General features: G+C 40.6%; 1 long non-coding RNA gene across 2 annotated transcripts in view; it reads right to left on the bottom strand.

Moving 5' to 3' along the window:
- The window catches only part of LOC308058619, a 42,794-nt gene that overhangs the window by 4,621 nt on the left and 10,234 nt on the right, over positions 1 to 27,939 (bottom strand). The window contains exon 2 of one of the 2 annotated variants that reach the window (XR_013925914.1): positions 1 to 26,031. This exon is cut by the window's left edge and continues 4,621 nt beyond it. This is a non-coding gene — a long non-coding RNA (uncharacterized lncRNA). The other variant, XR_013925915.1, reaches the window with a different exon arrangement.

Here is a 27,939-nt window from a genome sequence, read left to right as displayed (position 1 = left end):
CTTGTGTAAAATGTGGAACTGTGCACATGCAAAGTTACAGAGGGCCTTTTTGTTGGGTCTAGACATGCGCTTATGCATTTTTGCTGGATTTTGGGTTTGGTTTGTGGAAGTTCAGAAGTAACTGATTTTGTCTTTAATAAGCTGTGTGAGGAGACACAGAATGAAGTCTAAAAGAAGAACATGACAAACGTCTCTAGAAGTTAAATAATTATTATTCGTAATTGTGAATATATGCCGAAAGTGCTCTTCCACTGCTTCCAAGGCTTATCTGTCACTATTGTGAAAAGACATTTTACAGGGCACCTGTTACAGTAAATGTTGCCATTTGACTTTGGATAACCTTGTTGTCTGAAAGGACAGGCTGTGCTAGGAGGCAGGATTGGTTTGCCAAAGCTTAAAAAACTGGGGTCTCTCACCTTCTCAATGTACTCTGAGTTGCTCCCAGCAGGGATTAGAAAATTAAGACTGTCACCATCGTGAACCTCTTATCTGTGCCCTTGTTACAGAGGCAGGAGGTTTTCTGGTAAAATGGGATGTACATGAAGGATTTGCAGGCTGTGAATCAGAAGTTGGTGTTATGATGGTCCACTGAAGGTTATAAACTATGAAACCAATCAAACAAAAAGGAAGGAGATATGGTAATGGAAGTGACTGGATCACTGTCTTGAATTCAGAATATGTTATTCAGAGGCTGATTTAAAAATTTAACTCTTCCTCTAAGGCTGTTCATCCAAAATTAGGATTAGAAATTGCCTTTTTGTTTTGTTTTGGTTTTGATCAAACTTACTTCTTGCATCATGTTTCATGTTCCTGTACTTTTTCCAGTACAAAAGAGACAGAGCTACTGGAAAAAGTCCAGCAAAAGGCCACTAAAATGATTAAGAGACTGGAGCATCTCTCGTGTGAGGAGAGGCTGAGGGAGCTGGGGCCTGGAGAAGAGAAGGCATGGGGGGATCTCATCCAGGTTTTATACACTGATATTTATCATCTGAAGGGAGGTTGCAGAAAAGGTGGAGTCAAGCTCTTTCCAGTGGTGACCAGTGACAGAAAAGATGCAATGGGCACAAACTGAAACACAGGAGATTCCTTTTGAACATCAGGTCATGTTTATTTACAGTAAGGTGACAGAGCACTGGCACAGATTGCCCAGAGAGGTTGTGCTGTCTCCATTCTTGGGGGTATTCAAAAGCTGCCTGGATGGGGTTCTGGAAAACTGAGTCTAGGTGGTCCTGCTTGAGCAGGGGGCTTGGACCAGATGAACTCCAGAGGGCCCTTCCGACCTCAACCATTCTGTGATGCTTCTGTAACTGTATTTTTATGCCCTAGTTATGCTGTGAATTAAACTTAATCCCGCAGAAATTCACATTTCAGCAGTGGCAGTTATGCAATTCCTTTGACTTCCTGCACAGTAACAAGCACACTGATAACAAAAACTTCTATTTTTGTGGCATCTCTTGGACATATTGTGGCATAACCTTGAAGATACTAATAAGCTACATAATAACAGCTTTTGGGACAGATCTCTGAAACTTGGTCACCTAGATTTAAGTACTTGATTGAAAATGCAACAAGTAATAGGACAATTGATAGTTCTAAAATGGGCCTGAAAATGATTGCTGAGTACAGCAAAACTATGCCTGCAATTACCTGTGCATGTAAAACTGTGTATCAGAAAATATCCGTGCTGAAAGTCAGACCTTTTAAAAAAAAAATACTGTGACTTGGAAGGCTGTTACAATAGAAATGAGCGGTCCTTAATGCAGTGTTGTATGGGGAAGAGGAAGTATAACTCACTCTGTCAAGTATTCTAATTTGCAGGTTTCTCTTTTATTACAATTTAGGGATAGGAGTAATAAATGGAAGGATAGCATTCCATGAAGCAAATAAGATGGAAGAAGGAATATATATCACTTTTACCTCTTCTGTAACTTCTTGATTTATTTGCATGTCATCTTTTTTGAGTCATTGTTAGTGTTGATTGCTCCTGGCCCAGAGCTGTTAAAATAAAAAAGATAATATTGTTCCCATAGGTGCTATTACTATTTCTTTATCACAGATATCACCGAAGAATTCCACTTCTTCCCCCCCATCCCATAAATCATGGTGAAGTTACAGGGATTTTGGAGAGGAGGGAGAAGAGACAGAGGAGGGGAAGTTGGCCAATGACTTAAAAATTAGCCATTTAGTACATCTGTAAAAGACTGTCCTGTTTACATGTTTTAGGTATAATTGAAGGAACTATGGTCACTTGCAAAGAATGTTAGATTCTGGCTTCAGTTTGGGGTTGAGGACTCATTTCCCAGTCACACTTATTTGCCCTTTTTCTGGAATGCTGTATTGAGTGAAGGGGCAGGGGCTCTGTAATAAGATTTGTTGCTTCTATTGAGAAGTATAAACTGTAAATCCTCCAAGTAACAACGGTAAAGAATATATTTTCTGCAATGACTCTATACTTGCATTTGTGCTATTTTGGCATTAGGTAAAAAGCAATATAGTCAGTAAAACTGGTTTTCATCTAAAATAAGTGAGAATCCTCTGGTCAGGTTTCATTGGCTTTTGGATTTGGCAAACTGTGTATGCACAAATTCATAATGTGTTTAGTGCTTGGGGTTTTGGGGGTTTTATATTTATATAACCTGAAAAATGTAACTTGATAGGTTATCCCATTGCTTTATGCTTTATAGCTTTTTGGGAGTAAAATGTTACCTTAATTTTGTTTAAGAATTTTGTATACATCCAGTTTGCTCAGAGATAATTGAGAGGAAAAGATGTGAGGGAATGATTGGGAGAGGAAGCATAAAGAAAGATAAAATTTTCAGATGGAGTGTGAGAAGGCAGGGCAGGGATCATCTTCGAGTGCCTAAGATTTTTCATAAAGAAATCTGGGGCATCAAGGCTGATATTGAGTTATCTAAACATGCAGTGTATACAAGGATTTCACTATGTATTATGGAAACATACTCTTAATAGAAACAAAAGGTGAAAAACTTCAGGATCATTGTTTGTACTTAGTATCTTTGATCTACTGACATCATTCACTAAGTCCACTCTTTTTTCGTTAACATCTTAACACACTGCAAGTCACATCATTACTTCCAGTTTGCAGCCTTAGGTTTATCGTGATGACAACTGTCTCAAACTAATCAGGTATTGCACATACTAAAAACAGTGGGCTGTATTGGTAGTTATTCTCTCCCAGATGAACAGACAGAATAACAAGCTGATAGCTACCTACTTCTGTTAAGTGAGTAAGTTGAAAGAATTATATGCAAAATATGTTTATTGCCCTCTGCTGCTGCTGAAACGTTTACCTTGTTACTCAGCATATCAAGCTGGCAACCATATGGATGCCATTCAGCCATTTTTGCTTCTCTGCAGAGTGTTGAACGGGGCCCACACAACCAAATGTCCATGCGTTGTGCAATCCAGTGTGAGTCAATAAAGACCACAATTTTCTCAAGTGGCATCAGGCACCTGTGTCTTTGCTTTAGTCATCTTCCTATCAAAAAAAAAAAACCAACCCCAAACAACCATTATGCACATCAAATTGAGTTCTGTCCACTAGGCTGCAAAGTTGCATGGCTGTCTGCTTTACTGACGTTGCTTTGCAGCTGTAACATATGAGCAATATTAGATCAGATGGTTTTTTTTAAAAAAATGCAAGTATAGCAGTTTGCGGTAACTTTGGTCAGGTTGCGACAGAAAGGGGGAAAAAACATGTGATAGCTGTCTACTGGTGTGGAGATGCTGTTATTAAAATAGTAATACTACAGAAAAAGCATGGCTCAGATGAGCTAATAAGCTATTTCCAAGCAGCAATAAAAACTTACACTTATATTACACTAACTGTTAGTTTACCATTACACTTCGTAATAGTCACAGCTGCTAACTTGCAGAATCTTCCTAGAACAGTTTCCCAAGTGTGTCATATCATTGGCTTAGTTAGGTAGAAACTCCCAGGAAGCCAGCAGGTTGCCAGTGACAGCTGTCTGGGGCACAGGGACCTCTACAGTGTCCCTTTTGCTTCAATTCCATGGTCGTTCGTCATTCGTCATTCCTAACGGCTGGTTAGAGTTTTAGACCGTGGTGGATAAAGGGAAAGGAGTCTTTACTAAAAATGAAATATAATTTTGGATTTCCCCATTAGATTGAAATTTTCTGACAAGGTCCAATGCAAACAGAGATACCAAGCCCAGTTTGGTTGGTTAACCTGAAGCCCATAGTTGGTCTAAACCCTGTTTGGCCATCAGCTGGCCTCTCTAATGACAATAAGAATATTTTAAACCATTCGAAATGATCACAGTTTTGTTTAGCTGCCTACACTTTGCCATGGTTACGTGAAGAAGTAACTTCATGACACATGGTTGGCATTTCTTACATTTGTTTGTTCAAGCTCCAGGAGGGTATCAGTGATATACATCTGAGAGAGGAGGCTTGAGTTTACATCCCTCTAGCCCCCAGGCTGTTAATTTTAACAAGATGACTAAACTTGCCAGAGTTTCCACAGTCAGAGCATTTGGGGCATGCCAGGGTGGGGGTGGTACAAGGGGGGACACAGTACAAAACAGCAGATGAGGGTGGTTGCATTGCCATGGGAACTGGGCCACCTGTGGGGATGGGAGCAGATCTGGTGAGCTGGGGAGGGGGCACAGAAGAGACATGTTATTATGTAGCTGTATTTATTTTTAAAATTGTTTGTGGCATGGAAATGTCACTGATGCAGGCTCTAACTCAGAGAGGCCTAGCAGTGACCTTGCTTTAGTGTACAGCTCTGCACTTGCTGGGATTATCCTCACAAAGTTCCTGGCTGAAATGCTTTCCTCGGATACATCGGTATATTAAAATTGGTGATATACGTTCCTATAACTGACAGACGTTTGATCCATCAGGCATTTCATTGTGTGGCTCCTGCCTGAAAAAGCAAGCAAATGGTTTTGGTTCTCGTAAAAATTAAGATCACATAGAAAACTCACCATCTTTGGCACCCCCAGACATTGCTTGTGTCATCTGTGTAGCTCCAAAACCAAAATGCCCTTCTGTCCATCTTCCTTAGGACCCTCTCAGTTTCTTGAACATCGAGATCTGGGATAGATAAGTTATAAATATGACATCTTCACAGTGCAGTATCTCAGTTGTGACTCAATCAACAATGCTTTCATTGCAATAAAACCTGCAAAGATTAAACTTCAGTGATTATGTCACCAATATTATTTATGATTCTAATCCAAAATCAGGAAGACTAAAATCAAAGAATAGCTCTAAACTAGCCTTGCATTTGTGCTGATTTAGTCAGAAGTTGATTTCTTCTCTTTGGCAGCCATTAAAGATGTCAATTGTAACGGAGTACAAAGCTCATATTTATTATGGAAATATGCTATGGGAAATATTATGAATATTTATTTAAGAGATTATGTAATACAGTAAATGCATTTGGACATTTTTGTTTCCACTTTATTTTATTAGACAATGGTGAACCACAGAATCACCAAAAAGAACATGTAACATTTAAAAGGTATGAATTTACTTAGTTTCCACGTGGTTGGATCTTGATGGACAGCCGTTGCCCATGGGTCAGCAGTGTGCCTGCATGGCCAGGAAGGCCAACGGGACCCTGGGGGGCATGAGGAGGAGCATGGCCAGCAGGGCGAGGGAGGTGATCCTCCCCCTCTGCTCTGCCCTGGTGGGGCCGCATCTGGAGCGCTGGGTCCAGCTCTGGGCTCCCCAGGTCGAGAGAGACAGGGAGCTGCTGGAGAGGGGCCAGCGGGGGCTACCGAGGTGATGAGGGGACGGGCCCGTCTCCCTTATGAGGAAAGGCTGGGGGAGCTGGGGCTGTTCAGCCTGGGGCAGAGAAGGCTGAGGGGGATCTTACCGATGTCCACAAACATCTCAAGGGCGAGTGTCAGGAGGCTGGGGCCAGGCTCTTCTCAGTGGTGCCCAGCGACAGGCCAAGAGGCAATGGGCACAAAGGGCAACAGGAAGCTCCATCTGAACATGAGAAAGAACATCTTTACCCTGAGGGCGACAGACCCTGGCACAGGCTGCCCAGGGAGGCTGTGGGGTCTCCTTCTCCGGAGACATTCAAAACTCATCAGGATGTGACTCTGTGCAACCTGCTCTAGGTGCCCCTGCTTTGGCAGGGGGTTGGACTAGATGATCTCCAGAGGTGCCTTCCCACCCCGACCAGTCTGTGATCCTGTGATGCAAAATAAGATTCAAGTAAAATGTACAAAAACATTAAAAAAAAAATCAAATCAATAGAACTTTAAAACTGTTCTTGAATTGCGACTTCTTTTCTATGCTTCAAAGCCAAAGGAAACATTACGTATGATCAGTAAACACACATATTGTGGTTATCATATTTTTTAGAATTACAAGATCTTACTGCAGTTCTTAGAGTAAAAAAGAGAAGTAAGTTCTGCTGAACTAATTTACCGATTAGTTCATAATGTTGCGTGAGCTAGGTATTGAAATAATTTCATTGAATGAATATTCTTTACACCTGCAAGGGGAGTTAATGCTGCCAAAAACTGAAATATCACTTCAATAAACTTTCAGTCTACTTCATGACTTCTTCCATTGATCCTGTGGTTTGGCCTACTTTAAAAAATCAGTACAAACACGAACTGCTTAAGACATTAAATGTTATATGACTTTTTGAGAATTTTAATCATTTGTAGTAAACTTAGAGCTTAATGTGCATTGTCTTGCTTTAAATTTAGTTTTAAATAGACTTGTGTTATAAGACATATAAAAAAACATAGCATTTTTCAAAACGAATTTATACACCTTTTGGAATGATGATTTATCCGTTTTTTTTCATTTTATGACGTCCACAGATTTCAAACAGCACTAGACCGGGCTCTGTGTATTCTCTAAAACAGACTTCTCAGTGAATATTGTATTAATTCTATCTATTACAATACAAAGAAAGTCCTTGCTAATAGAAAGAAATTATTTTCAGGTTTTCAGTGGGGCTAATAAAACCACACTATTGCTTTCCAAGTTACATGAAGGAACTTTTCAGCCAATGACACAACTCAAAGCTAAGGACCTATGTCAAAGTTACCTGATTTTACTTGGCATTTGTTTAACATGTATGTGTATTGCTGAAGGCCATTTAGTCTGACAAGTAATATAAAATAAACCAGTAATAAATCAAAATAGGCAATAGGATACAGTTCTCTTTCCTTTTTTGATTCTCTGGCAAGGCAAGGAGTGTTTTGTAGACTACTGAAATTTAGAGGGCTGGAAACATATGGAAAAATATTTTTTCATTAGGAAAACTCTGTAAGTTTAAGCATCTCAATGTATTATGGAATTTGTTCTTAATTACATATGTTTTATGGTACTAACAAGTAGTATGTACAGTCTGTTGCGTATATTCAGCATTAATTGTTCCTTTTCAAGTGAACCTTTTTTTTCCCCTTCCTTAGTTCTATAATACAGTAAAACATCTGGCACAAGGATATATATGTCTGTTGCATATGCCTTTTATAATATAGTGCACTTCCTTACTATAGACTGACATTTACAATGAAATACTGGTCAGTTAGTATACTTCCATTTATAAACCCTGATTTTTTTTATTTGTTTACTGATTACATTTTGTTTCTCTGCTTTTCTTTAGGAAAATAAGTCAGTTTATTAAATGACTGGAAAAACTATGTAGATGTTGACATTGTTTCAGAAGAGATGGGTCAATGCTGGATAACCCCTTCCAACCCTCTTCTGAAATAACAAGGGTTTTGTTACCAGCAGACCATTTGGTGACCAATTCATAGAAGACAAAGCAGGAAAGTCCTCTGCTGCTTTGCACTTAATTGCATTCCCAATTTTAAATAGGATGTAGTCCACCAGATGACAAAAACCTGACAGGCTTTGATAATAGTAAATGGCTTTTGGTACAGCGGAATGCATCTACAGAAGCTTCAGCGAAGTTTTGTCTTTTAGATCAGCAGAGAAGTTAACCTATGATTTATAGCAATTCTAATTTTTAAAAGTGTCAGTACTTCCATTTATAAATTTAGTTGTAAAAATAATTTGGTAGACTGAAATCATGTGAAAAATATTTGTCACGTGCTTTTTACTGCCTTGGATTTTTATAAGTAATCCCTCTTTACCAGGGTAGCTGTGTGGCTGAGCACAGGATAATTTACTGGTTTCACAGTATTTTTTTTCGAAAAACGTAACTTCCATATCAAATTAAAAAAGATGAAGGAAAATGTATGCCATAGTTTTCACAGCTGCTTAAACATCATCAGAATTTTTAATCTGCTAATGAGATACTGAAATATTTTAAAATGACAGAGGAAGGATTAATACTGGTGGAATAGTTTAAAGAGAGGTAAGAAGTTTTGTAATGTGTAAAGTCTTCCTAATCTCTAAGCAGAGCAAAACCACAACTTGATTTAAAATGCAAGACTAAAGATAATTCTTTAAAATGTATTGATGAAATAAATCTCTGTGGGAGCTTTGACTCATTTGTGTGTGCATTTTAATGGTATTCATTATTTTTTTGTGCAAAAAAAAAAAAAGGAGAATGCACAGTAGTGTAATATACCATTTGAATGTTGGAAGAAATAGAAAAATGTAGTTGTTTTTAGTGAGTGTAGAATAATAGACTCTAGAAATGCTATTTGACAATATTGTGTGGATTTTTATATGGTGGTTTGTTTCATTCTTTTGACACTTATGCTTCACTAAGCAGATCATATGTTTTTACCTCAACTATGTTTCTATTTTCATGTCAATTAATTCACGTAGTCATCTAAATAATATTAAAAGTAAGTAATTTTGGTTTACAACTGCTAGTGAATAGTGGAAAAAAAACCCCACCCAGGATAACATTTTATTTCTAGACAGCCAGTTCTGTTAATACATTTTCATCATATCTTTCCATTTGTTTTTAATTACTAAATACATTTTCCTGAAAATTACGATCTTTTGTGGGTTCAGAGCTCCTCTGCTCCTGCTGCTTATTTTTTTCCATGCAGACATACTTCACTGCTTCTGGCAACCAGATTATCTTTAAAGCAGCACATGGTAACGTTGCGAACTGTGAACACTGACTTCAAGTGAGAAACAAGCAAGCCTTTGAGCAACACCAACCTGGATCAAATCTTGAGGTGGTGTAAACTAACACAGTTCTGACTTGAGCCAGGCTTTCAGTTTTCCACTACCTGAGGATCTTATCTATATATATATCTCCTCATGTAAATGTCTTCAGTAACCATCAAGAGAGGTGAAAACTGAAATTATGTAGTGGCAGAACCTCTGTAAATAATAAAATTCCAAGCCTGCCATACAGCATTCCTTTGGCTTTTGTGGTTGACTTTGTACATATAATATAAATATAATGAGCATATGAGATGGGTTTCAATGAGACCAATATCTGTATTGCATGAATTAACAGTAGCTGTATCGGGGTGGATGAAGTTTTGATCTAAATGGGAATGCTGCTCAGCTGCACAGTTTTGACCACATCATACGTGAGGGGAAAGTGCATTTTGCTCAACAGTGCTAGTAAAGCTGGAAGGGAGAATTCAAGCATCTTCATTCATCTCTAAGTAATATTTTCCACATAACTTTATTCATCGTGTATCTTCTGTTTCAGACTTTAAGATGGCAATGTTGCAGACCAAGCTTTCTACCAAAACTGAAAAAAAAAAAAAAACAAAAAAAGCAAGCAGCAAAGGATAGTCTCCCCAAAAGTCTTTCTAAGGTATTCCTTCCTTAGAAATTGTGCTAATTACGTGCTAATGTAGACGTAATTTTTTGGCACAAAATGTTATGCAGCATTAGGCAATATTAGGCAGCTGTCTTCACTAGGTCACTTCAGCTACTGTGGCACAGACTTTGTCCCTGTCTTCCAAGCTCTTCTGGCACAGCTGTTTGTGGGACAATCTGTGAACTAGATTGGGGTGCTGTCTGCATTAAAATATTGCAAAAGGTATGATTTGAAAGTCACCTCTCCAGATATTACCAGTGCCACAGACTGACCATGCTTCAACAGATATGGGAATCTCTCACAGCAAAATAGTCCTAGAAAGGATAATTCAGGTGAGACCAGTTACATCAAGCTGTTTTATTCTTTATCAGCATCTAATTCAGTTGTGTTAAAAGCTGGCTAGATAGCTGGGAAGGTTAGAAAGCCCGTATGCTAATTGCCTTTAAAAATAAATGCATCAGAGCCACTGGGGCATTTCTGGTGTGTTTCTAGATTATTCATATAAATTATGAGGTTATCAAATGTGAATGTGAAATTGTCAGGCATATGCTCAGATATCATCTTCCTAAGCTGTGCAATTACTCAGGATGTCATCTCAGTCTTCAAGCAACCAGAAACTTCTGTTTCTGCATAAAACATCATCAAGGTATTAGAAAGCCTTTGGCAATAGAACACAATTAAAATACCTCAAGCAGTGAAATCCATTAATATAAAAGAGGCTAAGTTCAAGAGGAATAGTTAGGGCATGCCTACTTGACAGTGACAGCAGCACAGAGCCCTTGCAGATTAAATCACCCTGCTGAGAAGCTGGCGTCTCTGCATTGTAATGGCTGCAATACAGTGCCCGAGCTGCTATGCTGAAAGCTGATGTGGACATCTCTGCGCTACCCTCCAATGGCTACAGGCAGCAATGGTCCTTCTTCTGTGAGTGGAAATTGTACCAAGACAGGAATAGTGCAACACAATCCAGGTGTTTATGGTACCAGCTTCAAACTCTGCTGTATTAGTTTGAGTGTCCTGTTCTACTGCCGCCTCCCTCTGGTACCGTGGCTGAGTCCTTACAGCACACCTGTATGGACACATACAGTTTGAGCAGCTTGGATGCAAGCCACCTCTGTTTGGGAAGTCAATGAAGCTCTGGTTATTATGGGGCCAAACCTGCTCTAATATGTTCTACAGGACCAATAAAACCAAGGAAATATTCCCCCAACTCACAATTAACCGTATCCTTTGAGATCAAGAATTCTCTGTCAACATGCTGAGTTATAAAAACAAATTATACAGGCTGCTTCTTAGCATTTATTCATTACTTTTACAGTAAACCTATAGAGATAATGAAGTTTTCATCTTTTCAGCATGAAAAGGATGAGATACACTGCACCGTAGTGGAACAGCTTTAGTTGTAGATGCTTTGCTAAGCTATCTGAGATTATTTTTGAAAACAATAGTTAAACATTCAGAATGCTATCCAGGCACTTGAAATTTGCATACAAAAATTATGTGCTGGAAACTTCCACCTCACTGTTACTGCATTTATACTAACGAGAGTTTACATAAAGAAAACATCTGCATTTTCTAATCATAGAAACTTTAATAAACACCAGCTTCAGACCACGACTTTCTTTGTATCCAGAGAAGCACAGAATACACAACTGCAAGACATTTCCACGTGCTGCCTTTCTGATATGAATGAGACCTGACCCCAAACAAGTATCTCTGTGCAGATACACGTGGGGTCTGTATACCCTTTGTTCTTGAACTCTGCTGAAATGGCCAGCTGGGAGGATTTCTGGAATGGCACTATCCCATCATTGGAAAGGGAACAATTTATTTCATGGAAACGTGTAAAGAGCTTACAGATTAAAATCACTTTCAGTTGTTACTTGCATGGCCTGGCCTTGAAAAGATCATAAATTTTCATTTCTTTCTATATCATAACTGGTTTTTCTCGTCTCTCAAATTAACGTACTGCAACCTTAAAAAAATGGTGGACCAGATCTTTCACTGCCGTCCTGCCTCATGAGGCTGTGCTTTTCAAGAGGGCAACATCTCTTCCCATCCCAACAGCTATGAAAGAGTAGAGCTACCAATGGTGCTGTCTGGGTGTACCTTTTACAGTTTTGTCCAGACAAACCAGAGCTATATATCCCTTTCTAGTGAAATCGTATCTTCTACCTTAGCATCTTGCCTTTCATTTTTCTGCCAGAGGGTCTATTTGCTGCGGGCAATCAATTTATTGTTGAAAATGATCAATTTAGCAATAACAATTTTATCCATAAAGCTTCCCCATGTTGGCCTCTGTCATTAACTGAAAAATATGTTTTTATACATAAAAGTTAAGAATCTGTGTACCAGATACTTTGATGAAATCTGCATATAGTATGTGCTTCAGTTTCAGAAGTTTTTTTGATTTGATCAAGTACCTAATCAGAGCCTCTGGTATGATTTATTAGCTAGTTAATATTCATAACTATAGTTTCTTTCAAGTACTTACAAACTTTCCCATTAATACCTGTACAACTATCACAATAGATATTATATACCAGAAGACACTTGCCCCCTGTAACGTAGCCTGGCATTCTGCAGGTCTCCATGCTCTCATGGAGCTCTGAGAGCTGCCTCTTCCATCACGATTCCTGGTGCCTGTACCACCGATCATACTCTGCAAACTGCTTTTCAGTGGTCAACACACAGGTTTTAGCACTCTGAAATTTGTCAATTAATTCCCACCCATCCATTTTCATTACAGCTAAACAGAAGCTTTTAATTTGCAAACTATGAAGGCTGACTTGCTAAACAAGCAGTGTTATAAATAAATGCTTGGAACAATGTGAAAATGATTTGAACGGCTCAAAACTTCTTTCATTATTTATGTGTGATCTATGCATGAAATGGCATCTTTAGCTTCAGTTGAAGCAGGTTTGTGTTTGCTCAGAGGCTCTCACTCTTTGTCCTGAAATAAACCTCAGGAAAATTTCAGCTTTCAGCATGTTTCTAGAAATCTGCATTTGTCACGCTCCTGCAGCTTCTTTATGCTGTACCTTTTCTTTATGCTGTACCACTTCTTTATGGAGCCATTTTACAGAGACATTTTCTTGCAGGTTTCCCTTTCAAATCTGGAGACCAGACTACCTGCAGCAATGGAATTCCTTGCTTCCCAAACTGAGCAGTGGCAGGAGTAAAGAGAAGGGGGGGTGGAGGGGTGAGAAATCTGCTAGTTAATCTCTGTGCATTATGACTTCATCAGTAAACATTCTGGTTTTGGATTGGCTGAAATCTGTTGCTTTGGTTGGAATTTGTTTTAACTGTAGAAACAACAATTACCATGATTCTTGGATTGGTGAAAGTGAATAGGAAACTACACATGGTTTAAAGTGTGTCACCTTAATTTTATGCTTGGATAATTTCAATTTGGTAATAAGACTGATGCTTAGCAAGTATGGACAGTGAACAGAGTGTGAGTGTTTTGTCATTACATCTGTGAATCTATAGGGAGGGTGACAGTGAGCCCTGAATCACAGTTAGCTGGACAGTAACTGGTTGGAAACATGCTGATGGCCAAACAGCTAATGCATGGCGAGGCAGCATAAACATGTTATCGCTAGAGAGCATGAAACACATACAGGACTTCTGCTCTAGGAGCCCTCAGGCTGGAGGAACGTTTGGGGAAAACAACCCCTTCCCAGCTTCTTTTGCGGTGCTCTTCACGCAGGCAGGGAGCAGGCTAGCAGCAGGACTGCTGCACATATGAAGCAAGTCGTTGCTTCAGTTGTAAGTCGGGCATATTCCAACAGACCCATGGAGGTATTACGTGCACTGTGTATATCCACGATAAATCAGGATTTGCTATGTCTGTGTGGTAGGCGTGGATGTATTTAATGAAAGAAGCCACTTAAGGCCCTAAGTGGCCCTGTGTTTGCAAAAGCCAGTCCATAGAGGGCTGTATGTGAGATGTATTGGTTACTTTATACTTCTTCCCATATAAAAAGGCAGCTGTGGTGTTGCGTTCCCAAAGGACAGCTGAGTTCTTATGGATTGGAAAAATCAGCTGTGAAATGACTAAGAAAAATGTAGTTGAATTTCCCAAAGCCAAAAATAGAAGCATGCTTATATAGTAAAGATAGACTGAGTCCAGCACTTGTTTCTGCTAGCCGTAACTAGCGGCAGAGTTGCATTTTGATGTGGAATTTTGTTGTCTGACTTCAACATCCCATTGTGGGGAACCATTGTTTTCTTTAAAGGAATGTTTTTTTTTCAATTAGGTTATCATTGATTAGGTAATGATTAGCTGTATCAAAATGCAGCTTGCTATACGGCAAGGTAGACTCTTGCACTTTCCTCCTCACAAAACAAGCAACCTATGTTACTGGGTAAATAAGGCGCATGTACACCACAGTGGGGCAAGATTCCTGCATTAATCTTGAATCTGCAATTGATATTCTGGCTGACTTTTTTACAAGCTTCTTCGCATTTCTTGGATTCTGTAAAACTGAGAGTGGTAACATGATAGACTTTGATCTTGAGGATTTAAATGCTGTTTTTCCCCCCAAATCCTTTGATACCGTCTTTGTTTTCATGCCGTAGATGTATTAGCTAATTTCTTTAAAACCACAGCCAGCTGACTGGTTATATTGCTGTCAATGTTAGTCACTTGCTTGACTTTTGACATGACTTATTACTCTTATAACTGTTCTCCTATTATGTGCCACTTTGCCTGAATTCCTTTTCTGAAATTGCCATTAGTGCTTAGGTAATAAAAGCACAGCAACCTGTACATACTTCACATCACCCAAGAATCTAGCTGTCAGGGTTGTTATTCTTCTTAGTAGCTTTTCTACAGGTAAAAACAGCAACATCTTAGAGGCTTTTATCAATGATTAGCCTGTCGTAGAACATATTTCATATACTGAGAAATGTGCTGTATACCATTTTGGAACGGTATGGTGGTTTCATAACATCCCATCAGCATGTAAATGCTGCAGTAAGAAGCACCTGATGATGACTTTGCTCTAACTTTGTGCTGGCCTAACCCCAGTGCTTCAAGTGGACAGAAGGGAAATCAGCCAGATCAAGTAGAGTTGCACAGATAAGCTGGGGGGCTAAGCAGAAACTTTTGGACTTGGAAGCTATAAACATTCTTAATTTTGCAAGTAAATGTTAATTCATCTTTCTCAGCTTGCCCATAAATGTATTGCACCAGGGAAGTAATGAGCAGAGTGGTACCAAATATCATTCATAGTGGGTCTCTGATACTTTCATGATGTCACTGTTCCTCATGTAGGTTTTCCCAAATTAGCTTTAAACTAGCTGCTTGGGTCACTGTAAGAAAACAGCTGCAACTGCGCAGAATATAGTGCAGCTGCCAGAGAGGTTTAGTACCTCTCCAGCCCATCACTCTGTGCTGAGATCCATGTTGCTGTAGCTACTCAACTGTCAGCACCCGACCTACTTAAATTAAAATCAGTATGAGCAGAGTTACTCAAGCTGCAGTCAACCCTTCTTGTTCAGGGTAGATGAAGTCTCAGGTCCAAGTGGCTGTCATTGCCGTGCAAAGCACAATATTATCCATATGCTCGTACATTTCTATGCAATTATTTGCATAATTTCTTGTCTATATTACCACTAGTGTAAGTCTTAGTTAATGAGATGATTATATGTTGGCAGCTGTTTACAGGTATTATTTTTTTAGAAATATAAAAGTTTGCTTCCCTAAACAAAGAAAGTTTTTTATTGTGTAAAGTTCAGTTAGGTCTGATATAATAAGTTTTTAGATACTGTTTCTTCTTTGTGGTGGCTATGTGTTTGTATTATCTGATATGGGTGCCTATTTTACACCTTGTGGAGTCTTACAGCTGATCAAAATTACAGTATACAGATCATTCTCAGAAAGCTAGAGTCAAAAAGATGCATCTGTGACTATTTCCCCTGGAACTGTTTTGCACACCCAGCTTTAGATCTTTTTTCCCCCTTTTTCTACGGTCGCAAATCTTTGCTGGCCTGTATCAGGGAACTGTTGTACTGTATTTGTGCTGTGCTGTACTTCAGCTGCTGTTTCTGCGCTGGATGTCCTGATGATGACTTCCATCATTATCCTTAATTGGAAGCGCTGCCAGTTTAATCAGTTTCCTGCTGGTTTGTGTTGGCCTACCAATCTACCCTCCTCCTTGTAGCTCCAGTGCTCATGACTCTGTCCTCAACAGAACAAACCAATGCTGCACCCGTAAGGGTTTTGAACTGTTGGAGAAACTCTCTCCTCTCTGCTGTTACGACCAGTAACAGATCCTTGACCGAACCAGCACAGCGGTACGCACAGCATGACATCTGCGGCTGAGATTGCTGGCTCGCTTCCGTGTTAATTTCTTTGATCACGTTCACTTTACTCAGCATTTGAGGCGTATTACAGAAAGTAGCAATAGCTTATGTAGCCAAGTCCCCTTCTTGTAATTGTGATAAGAATTTAAGAAATTGCCTGCTGGCTTGGGCTAGCTGTGTGTTGTCATGGTGGGCTGACACTGGCTGGACGGCAGGCGCCCACCAAAGCGGCTCTGTCACTGCCCTCCAGCTGGGCAGGGGACGGAGTATGTGAAAGGCTCGTGGGCTGAGAAAAGGCGGTGAGAGCACCCACCAAATACCCTCATGGGCAGCAGGGACTTGACTTGGGGAAATTAATTTATTACCATTCAGATCAGAGTATGATAATGAGAAACAACACCAAAACTTAAAAACACCTCCCCCCACCCCACCCCCTCCCCGGCTCAGCTCCACTCGCGGTGTCTCTCCCTCCTGCCCCCCCAGCAGCGCCGGGCCGGGCCGGGGCTGGGGTCAGTCCCTCAGAGCTGTCCCTGCCGCCCCTGCCCCCCACGGGGAGGCTCCTCGCCCCCTGCCCCTGCCCCAGCCCGGGGCCCTCCCAGGGCGCAGCCCCCCAGGCCCAGCCGGCCCCAGGGGGGTCCCCGCGGGGTCCCCAGCCCGGGCTCCTCTCCCCACGGGGCCACGGGCCCTGCCAGGAGCTGCCCCAGCGCCGCTGCCCGCGGGTCACAGCCCCCTGCGGGCACCCCCTGCCCCGGGGGGGTCCTGCCCGGGCTGCGGGGGGGAGCTGCTCCCCCGGGGGCTCCGCGGGCTGGGGGCACGGCCCGCCCGGCCGGGGGCTTCTCCAGGGGCTGCCGGGGGGTCTCTGCTGCGGCGCCTGGAGCCCCCCGGCCTCCTCCTGCCCCGGCCCGGGGGGCTGCGGGGCTGGGGCGTTCATGTGCTCCCACTCCTCTCTCTGGCTGCAGTTTTGTTGTGCAGGTGTTTCCCCCCCTTCTTAAATACGCCATCCCAGAGGCTCTGCTGCTGTTGCTGATGGGCTCAGCCTCGCCCAGTGGTGGGTCTGTCTTGGATCCAGCTGGCGTTGGCTCCATCGGACATGGGGGCAGCTTCTGGCATCTTCTCACAGAAGCCGCCCCTGTAGCCCCCCACTACCAAAACCTTACTACGCAAGCCCAACACCGTTGTGGCTGTGGCTGGGGCAATCACAGCAGCTTTTGGGGAAGAACATATGAGCCTGTCCACATCCTGCAGTTCATTCCCTTCCTGCTGTCTCAGAGTCAAAATTTTTGGATTGGAGATATCAAGGGAACATTACTGTTTGTTCCTCTTAGCATCCATTTACAGACCTGTTGTCCACAAATGTGTGCAGCTGCTTCTTGAATCTGTTGATACTCTCTGCTTCCACAAACTCCCATGTTTGGGAGTCTGGAAGGGAAAAATTCAGCTTAAAATACTGTGGTTACACAAAGATAAGGAAGATTTTTGAGTGTTTTATGAAAGGTAATTTCTACCATAAATATCATCTGTCAAGACTTTGACTTTTTACTGCAGCAGATAGCTGCATAAACCATGAAATCAGCAAAGCAGAATGATACTTTTATCTATGTCAGAAGACACTGAAACACAAGAAAGGCAGTGGTGGGTGAGATAAAGGTATGGCCAGTTGTGGGTTTCATCCAGTCTCCTCTTTCCCACACTGGCCTTGATGCTTAAGGTAGATTAAAAGCAGAGGGAATACCTATAATACTACTTTCCCAGCACTTTTCCCAAGCTTCCAGGGATTTGCAGCTCAAAGACATCCTGATCCAAAAGTGGTGGTCTTTAGGTTCAATAGCAGCTTGCTGGATGTTTCTTTCATGAAATTTCCTAGTTGCTTTTTAAAACCCTACAGCCTGGGCATCCAAAAAACTTTGTGAGAGTCTGTTCCCTGCATAGGAATTCTGGAGCTCTAGTATCTGCATTGAGTTTTTCTGAGCACTCTGTGTGTGTGTATGTGTGTGTGTGTAATTGTATAGAAAAACTCCTGATTATTTTGAATAGCAAATTCAAAGTGTGTTTACAAGCTGTGAACAGAAAGAGGGAATGATTTGATTTATTAATTTGAACTTTTTCATAATGCTATTTGCATGACATGCATGGACCTACTGCCTGATTCCTGACTATAATAATAATAATGAAAGAGAAACAGATGACAGTATGGTGTATGGTTGCGAGTATGTATGCAAGTTATATCAATTATACAGCTACAAGCATACATAGTTTTACATATATGTAGCATGGAATCAACAGTCCTTTTTATAGATACAGCAGCCTGTTTGTGTGGATCCAAAGGTGGAGTAGCAGATTCAGCTTCTGAAAACAACAGTCTTAATTCTGCTAGACCCTTGAGAATACACTGTTGGAAATGAGGGTTCCTACCTGCTGCAGCCCATGGTGGTGCTTATGCAAGAAAGCCAGGCTTGAGCCTTCAGCCCCAGTGCTGAAGCATCTCAGCAAAGCTGGGATGATGGAGGCATGTGGGGAAGGTTTGTAAACAGCTGAAGTGGAGCCTTCTGGGTTTAATGTGTTCCATAACCAGTTCAAACAGGGCAGCGACTGAAAACCCCAGATGTCAGTTACACAACAGCTCCTTTAGAAAAGCAGCTTTAAGTTTTCAGTGGGCTTTATAACAAAGAGCATGCACGAAATGTTCACCCACAGATAGTGAAGTGTTTGCTTTGCTAGCAGTACTCACCCACCATCAGCTCTCAGCTCATCTTTTCATAGGGGGAGAGATTCTTCCTCATCCCTAATGCATGTTTTAACATTACCCTTATGTTATTGTGCGTGGGTTGTGTATAGCAGACTTAATGCAGCAATTTGTAGACCTGCATCAATTTAGTGCCTTTTTTGTTTTTAAAGAAATGCTATATCGAGTGCAAAGTTTGAGGCTTTTTTTCCACCTGGGCTAAGGTTGAGGCCTTTGAATGAAAGGAATGCTTATTTTGAAACTAACAGAAGTTTGGTATTTTCTATTCATACCTGTAGCTTTGTATGCCAGCAGTGCTCAATTGGATCTGATCTATTTCAGCCACCAACCATGGGATGTGGTAAACTCCATCCTATAAGCACCCATTTCTGCCCTTTTTTGAAGGGATTCAGGACTGTGAACTCAAACATCAACTCTTGTACTGAAGCTGTTTAGAGAATCTCACACCAGCTAACCTGGTTTTAAATTTTCAGCATTTCTAAAATTTTCCTAGGAAGTTCTGCAAATTTAGTGTTTCTGGTGGACTGCGAGGTCAGGATAATTCAACACAGATCTGGTATTTTGCAGGGTGTTCTTTTCTACCATGTTATGGGGATAGAACAGCACTGCTACTTGTTTTACTGTCTTGCAATGACTGATTTTAAACCCCCCAGCCTTTTTAAGTAGAAGGTTGTTTTGATCCTGAGGAATGATTTAAAAGGACCAATATTGATCTGTATGTTCTTAGTTTAGTTAAGACTAGTCCTTTGGCTTTGTTAAGAATTTAAAAAACAATGAACTCTCATTAACACGGACTCACATAGTCTCTGTCATCCGTTTAGTTAACTAGCTGTACTGTAATGCACCCTGCTCAAACAAGATAAAAAGGCGGCTGTAGCTCTGCCATCCTTTGAAATCCAAGCTGCCACCTCCTCAAATCTCACAGTGCTGGGCCTGCTTAAAAGTGGAGTACTCCTGGTTCTGGATGCTGTAGGGCAAAGATCTTCACCCAGTAGTGATTGGAAGGCTCCATGTGCCTTTGCTGCATCATACATCATCTCATTACCATGCACAAGACCTTTCAGATTTGATGCTTCCCATCTGCTTAGACCACTTTCAGACTGCCTGGAAGATTTTGGCACAGTCAGGACTCAGCTGAGCACTGCCTGACCTCTTTCGCTTTGTATTCCTCATTGTTTTTCCCCTCTCCCTCTTTGATTCTTTATGTCATTTATCATCACTACACTGATCTATACCTATGTGTGCTAATGACTTTACCTCAGTGTTTTTATGTGACTTTTAGTAAAAAGACTAAAAAAGTAGTAAAAAGTAAAAAAATTAGCCAGTGTGTTATATCTCTCCTTGTCACAGCTCAGTATTTCCCTTACCTTACCTCTGCCCCACTAAAATAAATACTAATTCTACCCTCTAAAAACCTATCCAGCAGTAAAAACCTTCTGCTGAGATCTGTCTGTAATTGCTGACTGGTCTCCACTGGAGCACTATAAGAGGATTTTAATAAGTTTTTTTTTCCTATCAAGGTTTGGTCAGTAAGGCTTGACGCAATATTTTTATTAATGAAGTGTCTGATTGTTTCATGGACTGTTTGTTTTTCATATTGCACTCATTGAGCAGTGGAATATTTTAAAAAATGAGAGGACACATCAGATGCTGATTTGAATTTATTGTAAATCAGCAATTGGTAGTCATATCATCTTACCTTATTCTGGCAGAGAACATGAAAAATGTAATAGGAATACAAATTCTGTTTCCATAAGTGTGATGAAACACTTAAATACATGACAATTTCCTAGGTGACTTTTTCACCTTCTGTATTTGATCAGTTGTACCACGCATTGCTTTCTCTTAAACGCCCCAGATCCATGGAAGTAAGAACAGAAGAATCAAACAGCTGTCCCTAGCTAGCCGTAAACCTGGATGTGACCGAACATAGGAAAAATAATTGGCTGGGCCCTTTTTCTGCAGTGTTCAAGCAAGTAAGGTGCCCACAGTAATTCCTTCAGAGGCTTTCTGCATGCAGGGTCTTGAACCGCTTTGTTGATGTGTGTTGGTGTGAGGCTACTGTGTCTGGCTCTTCACAGATTACTGGGTCCTACTCCATGCCCATACATCAGAAGAAGACATATACTGGAGTGAAATCTACCCTGCAGACTTCATGGCACAAAGTCAGAACGAGCCTCTGTAGCCCGTTTAAGCTTCACATTTTTAATATATGGAAGGGTTTCCATGTATTACAGGGTCAAAATCTTCTTCTACTGCATTATCAACACAGTCCTACCCATTGAACTGCATATGTCACTCATCTGGGGACTGAATTTGGGCTTGAATTGAATTTGTCAGTCATCTGGGGATGATGCAGAGGTTGGGAACAATTAGTTGCAGGGCATGTGATGCACTTCCACATGTAAATTGTCTCAATATGTTGTGTACTTAGAACAAAATGGACACTTCGTACTAGCAGAGATGAAAAGGCATTTATCAGTATTTAGCACAGCTCAAAATTTGAGCCTGGGTGAGGGGTATGTAAGCTATCCTGGCTACTACCAGGCAAACCACAAACCCTTTATCTATTTTCAACAAACCTTCAGTTATTCCATCATCTCTGTTTCCTACTTCAAATTGGAGCTAATATACCGTAGGTGGTAATTTAAAAGCAAGCTCATTTTTCTTCATAATAAGACCAGCCTTGTTTCGGTATACAGTTCTCTTCAGTGCCCTTGGTGCAGGAGTGTGAAATGTTTTTTTTAAACAGATAGATTTAGCTCAGCACTGTAGTATACTGAGGGCTGCTGCTTTAGCCAGGTGGCCAGGACCCTCTTCTCTGGAGAGTTATGACAGCAGATGATGCTGGTAAAAGCCCAGAAGGACCAAGAAACACAAAGGATTGCTCATTCTGCTCCCTCCCATATTATGCCTTTTTCCTTGGACTCTTTTGGTGGGGGAAAGGCTGCAGTTAGGAAGGAATAGGCTAATTTATCACTTTTTTTTTCAACATATTCTGTTGGCAAGGTTCAAAAGGTCACTGCTTGAAAACCAACAAGATATTCTTGCTCTAACTGAGCGGGCAGAAGTCCTTTGCTGAAGTGAAGATGCTTGTAGGGTCTAATTCACTTTCACTTTTAGACAGTGAGTGCTTCTTCATGCTGGGGCAATGTAAATGTTGCTGCCTGTTTTGAGCACACAGTCATTCTACTGAGTGTATCCCCTTCCATTTCCCTTTCAAATGGAAGGGCCTTACACCAGGGCAGATGAACTGAGTTTGTTACTATTACTTAGCTTTCTGTTGACTACATGATTTATCATGACCTTTCCTTCGTAGTATTTCTCTTCTGAGAGAGCAGTTCAGTATAATTCCAGGAGTGAAAGGATTTCAGTAAGGAGCATGTAGAGCTGAAGGATATTTTGAAGGTGCTATCTTTTCCAAGAGCTCCTAAAGGTAGTGAAAAATTACTTGACTTTGACTCCAAATAATGTAATTCTTTTCTTTTAAAATAATTTTCTAATAAGCTACAGTATCTTTCCATTAGAAAGAAGCAGTCCTATTTTGTGACCTGTGTTTTATTTTGAAGGTTCATCTCTCATCTGTATTATGAGAAATACATGAACATAACATCATCTATCTATCAGCATGTAGATTTTTTTTTCCATAATTCCCATAAAATAAAAATAGAAGTAAGGTACAAGATATGACAGAATTAACATAGTACATAACTCTGGAGGCATCGTTATCTGACAGAACAAGTCCTAATGAAATCATCATTCAAAGGAAACCTTGCTTCAAGTTGCAGAATGAATGTGAAAATGACAGATTAAAACACTTAAAAGAAAAGTAGATAAATAGACAGAAGGCATGAATGAATAAAATTCAGCTAACCTGGGTAGTTTGCATTTCATTTTGTGTCTATAAATCCATGTTATAGATGCCTAGCAAAGAATTGGTGCTTTCCTATGGCTTTCCATCAGTAAGTCATCATTGCGGATTTCTCTGCTGATTGATATCATATCACTGACTATCTTGTGGCAACTACTCCCCAGCAATTTAGCACATCCATATTACTCACTTTTAATCAGATAAGATATTTTCTTCAGCACCTGCTGTCATCCTCAGTAGGCTTTCTTTAAACTTACATGAATTTTACTAAGAACTGATTTAAGCCCAGTGTGGTAATAAATGTACCCCCATTAAAAAACAAACAAACAAACAAACAACAAACCAACAACAAAGTAATTTTATTGGAATGTAGAATAAAACTTAGAGTTTTGGTACTTTGAGGGACTGTTTTATGATCACATTTGATGGGTTTTATCAGGAAGTTAAACCTACTTCACTTGAAGTGGCTTTATCTACCCATGGGCGTGAAGGCAAAGCCTCATTCTTGAATTCTGGCTGCTCCTGCAATTCAGGCCATCCCATTGAGACTGAAATCAGACAGTGTTCCATAGTTGTTCAGAGAGGACTACTTTACGAGCTTCCTTTTCTGTGATGCTTGTGGTTCCTATGCTCCCAGAAAAGTGCAGGTTTCACTTAGGAGACTGCTGGTGTGGTGCCTGAGGAGCCAGTGTCAATTGCTCCACAGCTCTACTGAACTCCATGGGTTAGGGTCACCATCTGAATTTCTTCTCCCATGATGAGGAACTTCCTCTCACCAAGCACAGGAAGGCATCATTTGGTATGACTCTGGACTACAGTCAGGAGCAGAATTTTTATTTCCCTTGAGGAACAATGGTCATATAACCCAGTTAAAATAGTCCAGGTTTATTCATGGCTAGCCTGAGTTATGACAGATTTACTTTGAAGAACAATACAAAACTGCTGATGCAATTAAAATTAAAATATTATTCAGTGGTAAGGCTATAGGAAGAACAAGGATATATAAAAGCAATTTAATTTCATGGGTTTTGGAAGCATTGCCCTTCATCTATTTAAGATCTATTTTTATTAAAATCTTGCAGCCTGGAGGTTAATTCATTTTTTAATGTATGTTTGTCTTTCAGAAGCTTATTGATTTAAGCAGTGGTTTGTATGGCAGTTGTCTAGAAATACTAATCTACATGCACCATATCTGTATTTCCTCTGCAAGCAACACAAACGGCTTTTTATCAAAGCTTCTTTCACTTGGTCGCTTTTTTTGAAAACTGTGCTAAATGCAGATGGGTCCACTAATGAGTTATTCCCTGATCCTTAGGATAATGAAGTTTGTCTATATAGGTCTGTGCCCTGTCTCCTTTACCGTTCCCACTAGGATCTTTCCTGTTGCCTCCCAGGACATCCCTGAGATTGCTGGCTCCTCCGCTGTGCTCTCACTTCCCTCTCATCCCTCAAACCCAACAGGTCTCCCTACCGGCCTTACCTTCCTTCTCTGGCTTGCTGGCTGAACCAGAGGCAGAAATACCCACAGGCTGGCCGGCTGGCTAGCACCAAACTGCCTTCCTAGAAACAATAACTTCTGGAGTAAGTAGTGCTCTGTAGTGTTAATTAACAGGGTATTAATGTAATTCATACACAGTGGCGGCTCATACTGCAAGGCAGATCTTTGATTGACAAAATCTTGTCTGCTCTGGCTAAACCAAGCACTTTGCCAATTTAAACCAGAACCTAATCCTGAAAGTGGAAGTGGTAGTCATGTAAGAAACTGGGTGATCTCATAAACTGAATTTATCCCCTGTTTGATCCTGCAGTTTTCTACAGGTTATGATACTAATTCATTCTTATTTCAAGCCCGCTCTGCATTTCCATGCAGCTGTTGCAAAATGCCTCTTTCAGAGGTTCAGTGTGTTCCAGAACTTCTTGGAGAAATCCATTGATGAGTTTAGTTCTGTTTTTGAAGCCAGGTGGCATTCAGATCAAGAAGAAGCTAGGTTTATTTTTCAGGGTATTCAAAATGGGCTTTTATAACTCAAGTCTCAGTTTAAAAACATGTATGGTGTCAAGCAAAGCCACGTGTTTACATGTGTTTACCAAAATGCCTGAATGTATAATGCAAAATATGAGCCTAAAACAGTAAGAAAGGAAATTTGTTTCTGTTTTGCCAAAACTTGTTATTCCTGTCGCAAACTACACAATAGTTGCTGGGTTTGCGTATCTATTCTTTGAGTCACGTGATTACTGTTTTTTACATTCCTTACCTTTCATTTAAAATGCAAACCAAATTTTGTTCTTAGAATTGCTGAGAAAACACAAGAGTGTTTTCCAAACAATCCAAACCAACTAAAACCCAAGGCATGGTAAAACCAGAACAAACCCAAAAGCTCACAAGCTCAAAGTCTTAACAAGAAATCCAGATGGGCTCATTCTTACAGTAATTTCTTTTTTGTTTTGATTGTAAGTTATGACTTTAGGGGTACACTGATTTGTGAGTTTTGATTGCAATAGTCCAAAAATAGCACCTTATTGTAATTGGGCTATTAAAATAGTGAAAAAAATCAACAGTTTTTACCTCTGACCTTCCAGAAACAGTCACAGTCGATACCTGTGTTTGCTAAGACAACGGCAGTGTGGGAATGGACGTATGAGATCATCAGTGGAGATGATTCTATTCAGCTATCGCTACTGAAGTCCCTGTTAAGTGTTAAACAGAAAAGAGAGCGCATAATAAAAAATAGCGGCTGGGGCTATGAAAGTGAGCCCCGGAGCCCGGAGCAGACCCAAACCTTTCAACTTCTTGAAAATGACATCCATCTAGTGGGCACAGGCGGTATTGCAGCCGCAAACCCCAACGCCTTCATAAAAGGGATGTTGGCATTGTCCACATGTGTAAAAGCGGTTTATTTTACTATTTTTTTTTTTAAGGAAATAGGTTTATTTGCAAATTCTTGGAGCCTGCGAGAGAGTTTCTCTGATGGGCTGCTTTCCTCAATAAGCCTATCCTTCTTGACAGAGATATAGGCTCCCATTTTTTTTTTTTTTAGATTCTTGCCTACATCCTGATTAAGTTGCTGGTGTTTTCTTCAAGTTCAAAATCTGGACTTTGTCTCGTTCCCTGCTGATCAATTTATCACCAGAGAGCAAGTGGAAATTTTGGAGAAGAATGATGGATCACTGTCTGAGAGATCTAAACGGCATGAATGAATTAAAGGTGCTGTTCTGCAATCCCTCTCCATTTGCTTCAGCAGACATGATGCCAGGAAGACTCCTGAAAGACTTAAATGATTCTTCCTACTGTGTGCACTAGATCTTGCTGCCTAGGAGATGTACAGCTGGCATATGTGACAGCACAGTGTACCCAAACTGTGTTCAAAACCAGGAACCCTGTGAAACGGAAAGGTAAAATCTTGAATTAGCATGATTAACAAACAGGTTTTCCTATCAATTACATTTATATGAATATTTGGGAGTATCCCAAGTCCCTCATCACTTTGACTGCCATAATCCATGAAAATAATCAAGGAAGAAATCTCAGAACCCTTTTAAAAATGTCATGTGATTTTGAGACCATCTAATCAAAATTATCCTAAAGTAAAGTGTTTTGCAGCACTAGACCAAAGTGCTGGCCTGCCAGAAATGGGAATCCTGCTGCTCTCCACACCTTCCCCTCATGTCAACATGGAAGGGTAGCACTCTTGCTGCCTGTATGCTGCAGTCACCTACTCCCCCGGAGCCTCTTTTTACCCGTGCTGCCTGAGTGAAGTGAGCAGCTGAGTGATGCGTGGTGGCTCTGAATCCCAGCCAACACAGTGATCATTTACTTCAGTTGTTTAACAGAAGGGCCGTAACCACAGTGTAACTGGAAAGTGGTTGCAAGTCTTGCTTTGATGGGCTCTGAGCTCCCGGTGTCCTGCTGTGTGCTTTTTTTCCCCCCTTCAAATATCCCTATCAGGCTAATTAATTACCCAGTGAGCTGTGTTGTCCCTAATGCTTTGCAGAATGAGTAGGGCAGCATTCCTGACCATTAACTTCTCTTAAAAATTGATGTTTGCAATTTGACAAGACATTTGCTTCTTGTGATGTGTTTTGCACGCTTGTTACAGCAAAGAAGCTCGGCTGAAATGGAATACCTCTGGTGGGAAGCTCCAGGGTTACAACTCAGCAATTCTGTATGAAACACACTTAAGAATTCTCAGCAAATTTTAATTCTAACAGCCTTTTAAGACTGCTCTAAACAGAGAAGGTCAATAAAACCCTACTCAAGTTGTCATTTGGGAAATTCAAAACCATAATAAATGGTGAGACGATTGGGAAGTGATGTGTTGGTGTGTGTTGGTACTTAACTATGGCTAACAATGGTTCACTTTCTGATTTGACTCACTTAAAATTTGCTGTATGCACTCAGCTTTCTTTTTGAGAGGGAAAATCGTGAATGAATATAACAATTTTATTCTCTTGCACATCAAAAATGTTAGTTATGCTGTCAATACTAGTATTTGTAGCACACAATTCTATTCCTTGCATATAGCAATACAAAACACTATTATACTATCTAAGCACCTTCCAGCTGTGCACGGTAATGTTTACATCCTCTTCAGAGAGGTACTGGTGTGAAGGGAAAGAATTGGTTCCGTTACTAAAATGGCTATAGTTGCTGCTGTGTAAGTTTTGCAGAAAGCAATCCCTTATATCTGATGGAAACAGTGCTGAGGTTTGCAAGGACTCTGGAGGAGGCTGTCCCCTTTTTGTCTGCAGAAAAAGTCTGTCATCTGTAGACATTTTTGTCGCCTTCACTCTAGAAGCTCTGCCCTCACTCTGGAGAGGCAGAAACCTCATGCCAAACAGGCTTTGTTTCCAACTAGTTCCCAGTGTGGAGCATCAGGCAGCCTTTCAGTATGGAGCCATCTCCAGGCACTGACCATGACAACAAGTGGGACATAGATCAAAACTACTCCCGGACCTTAAGACCTATTTTGATACTGGTTTGCTACATAGATGCTATTCAGAATAAGGTGAATATTTCTGCCAAGGTTAAATATTCTGAGAAAAGAGCAATTACCTTTATAAATATTGCAATATGCCTAAGGGACATTTTTTTCTTACACAGCATTAATTTAAAAAGTAATCAAATCTCCTAGGAGTCCCATGTCACATGAAGTCATTTAAAGTGTCAGAAGGTGAACAGAAAAGTTAACACTACCTTTTCATCTTTGCCATTTTCTCCATTATGCCCAAACTTCAGAAAACACAATAATGCATGTAAGAGATCTGGCAGTCTGATGTCTGTCCATC

The sequence above is a fragment of the Falco punctatus genome (genome assembly GCF_963210335.1).
Source record: "Falco punctatus genome assembly, chromosome: 2".
In the NCBI taxonomy this organism is placed as follows: domain Eukaryota; kingdom Metazoa; phylum Chordata; class Aves; order Falconiformes; family Falconidae; genus Falco; species Falco punctatus.
Note: the sequence above shows the minus strand (reverse complement) of the source record. Positions and strands in the feature narration are given on the sequence as shown.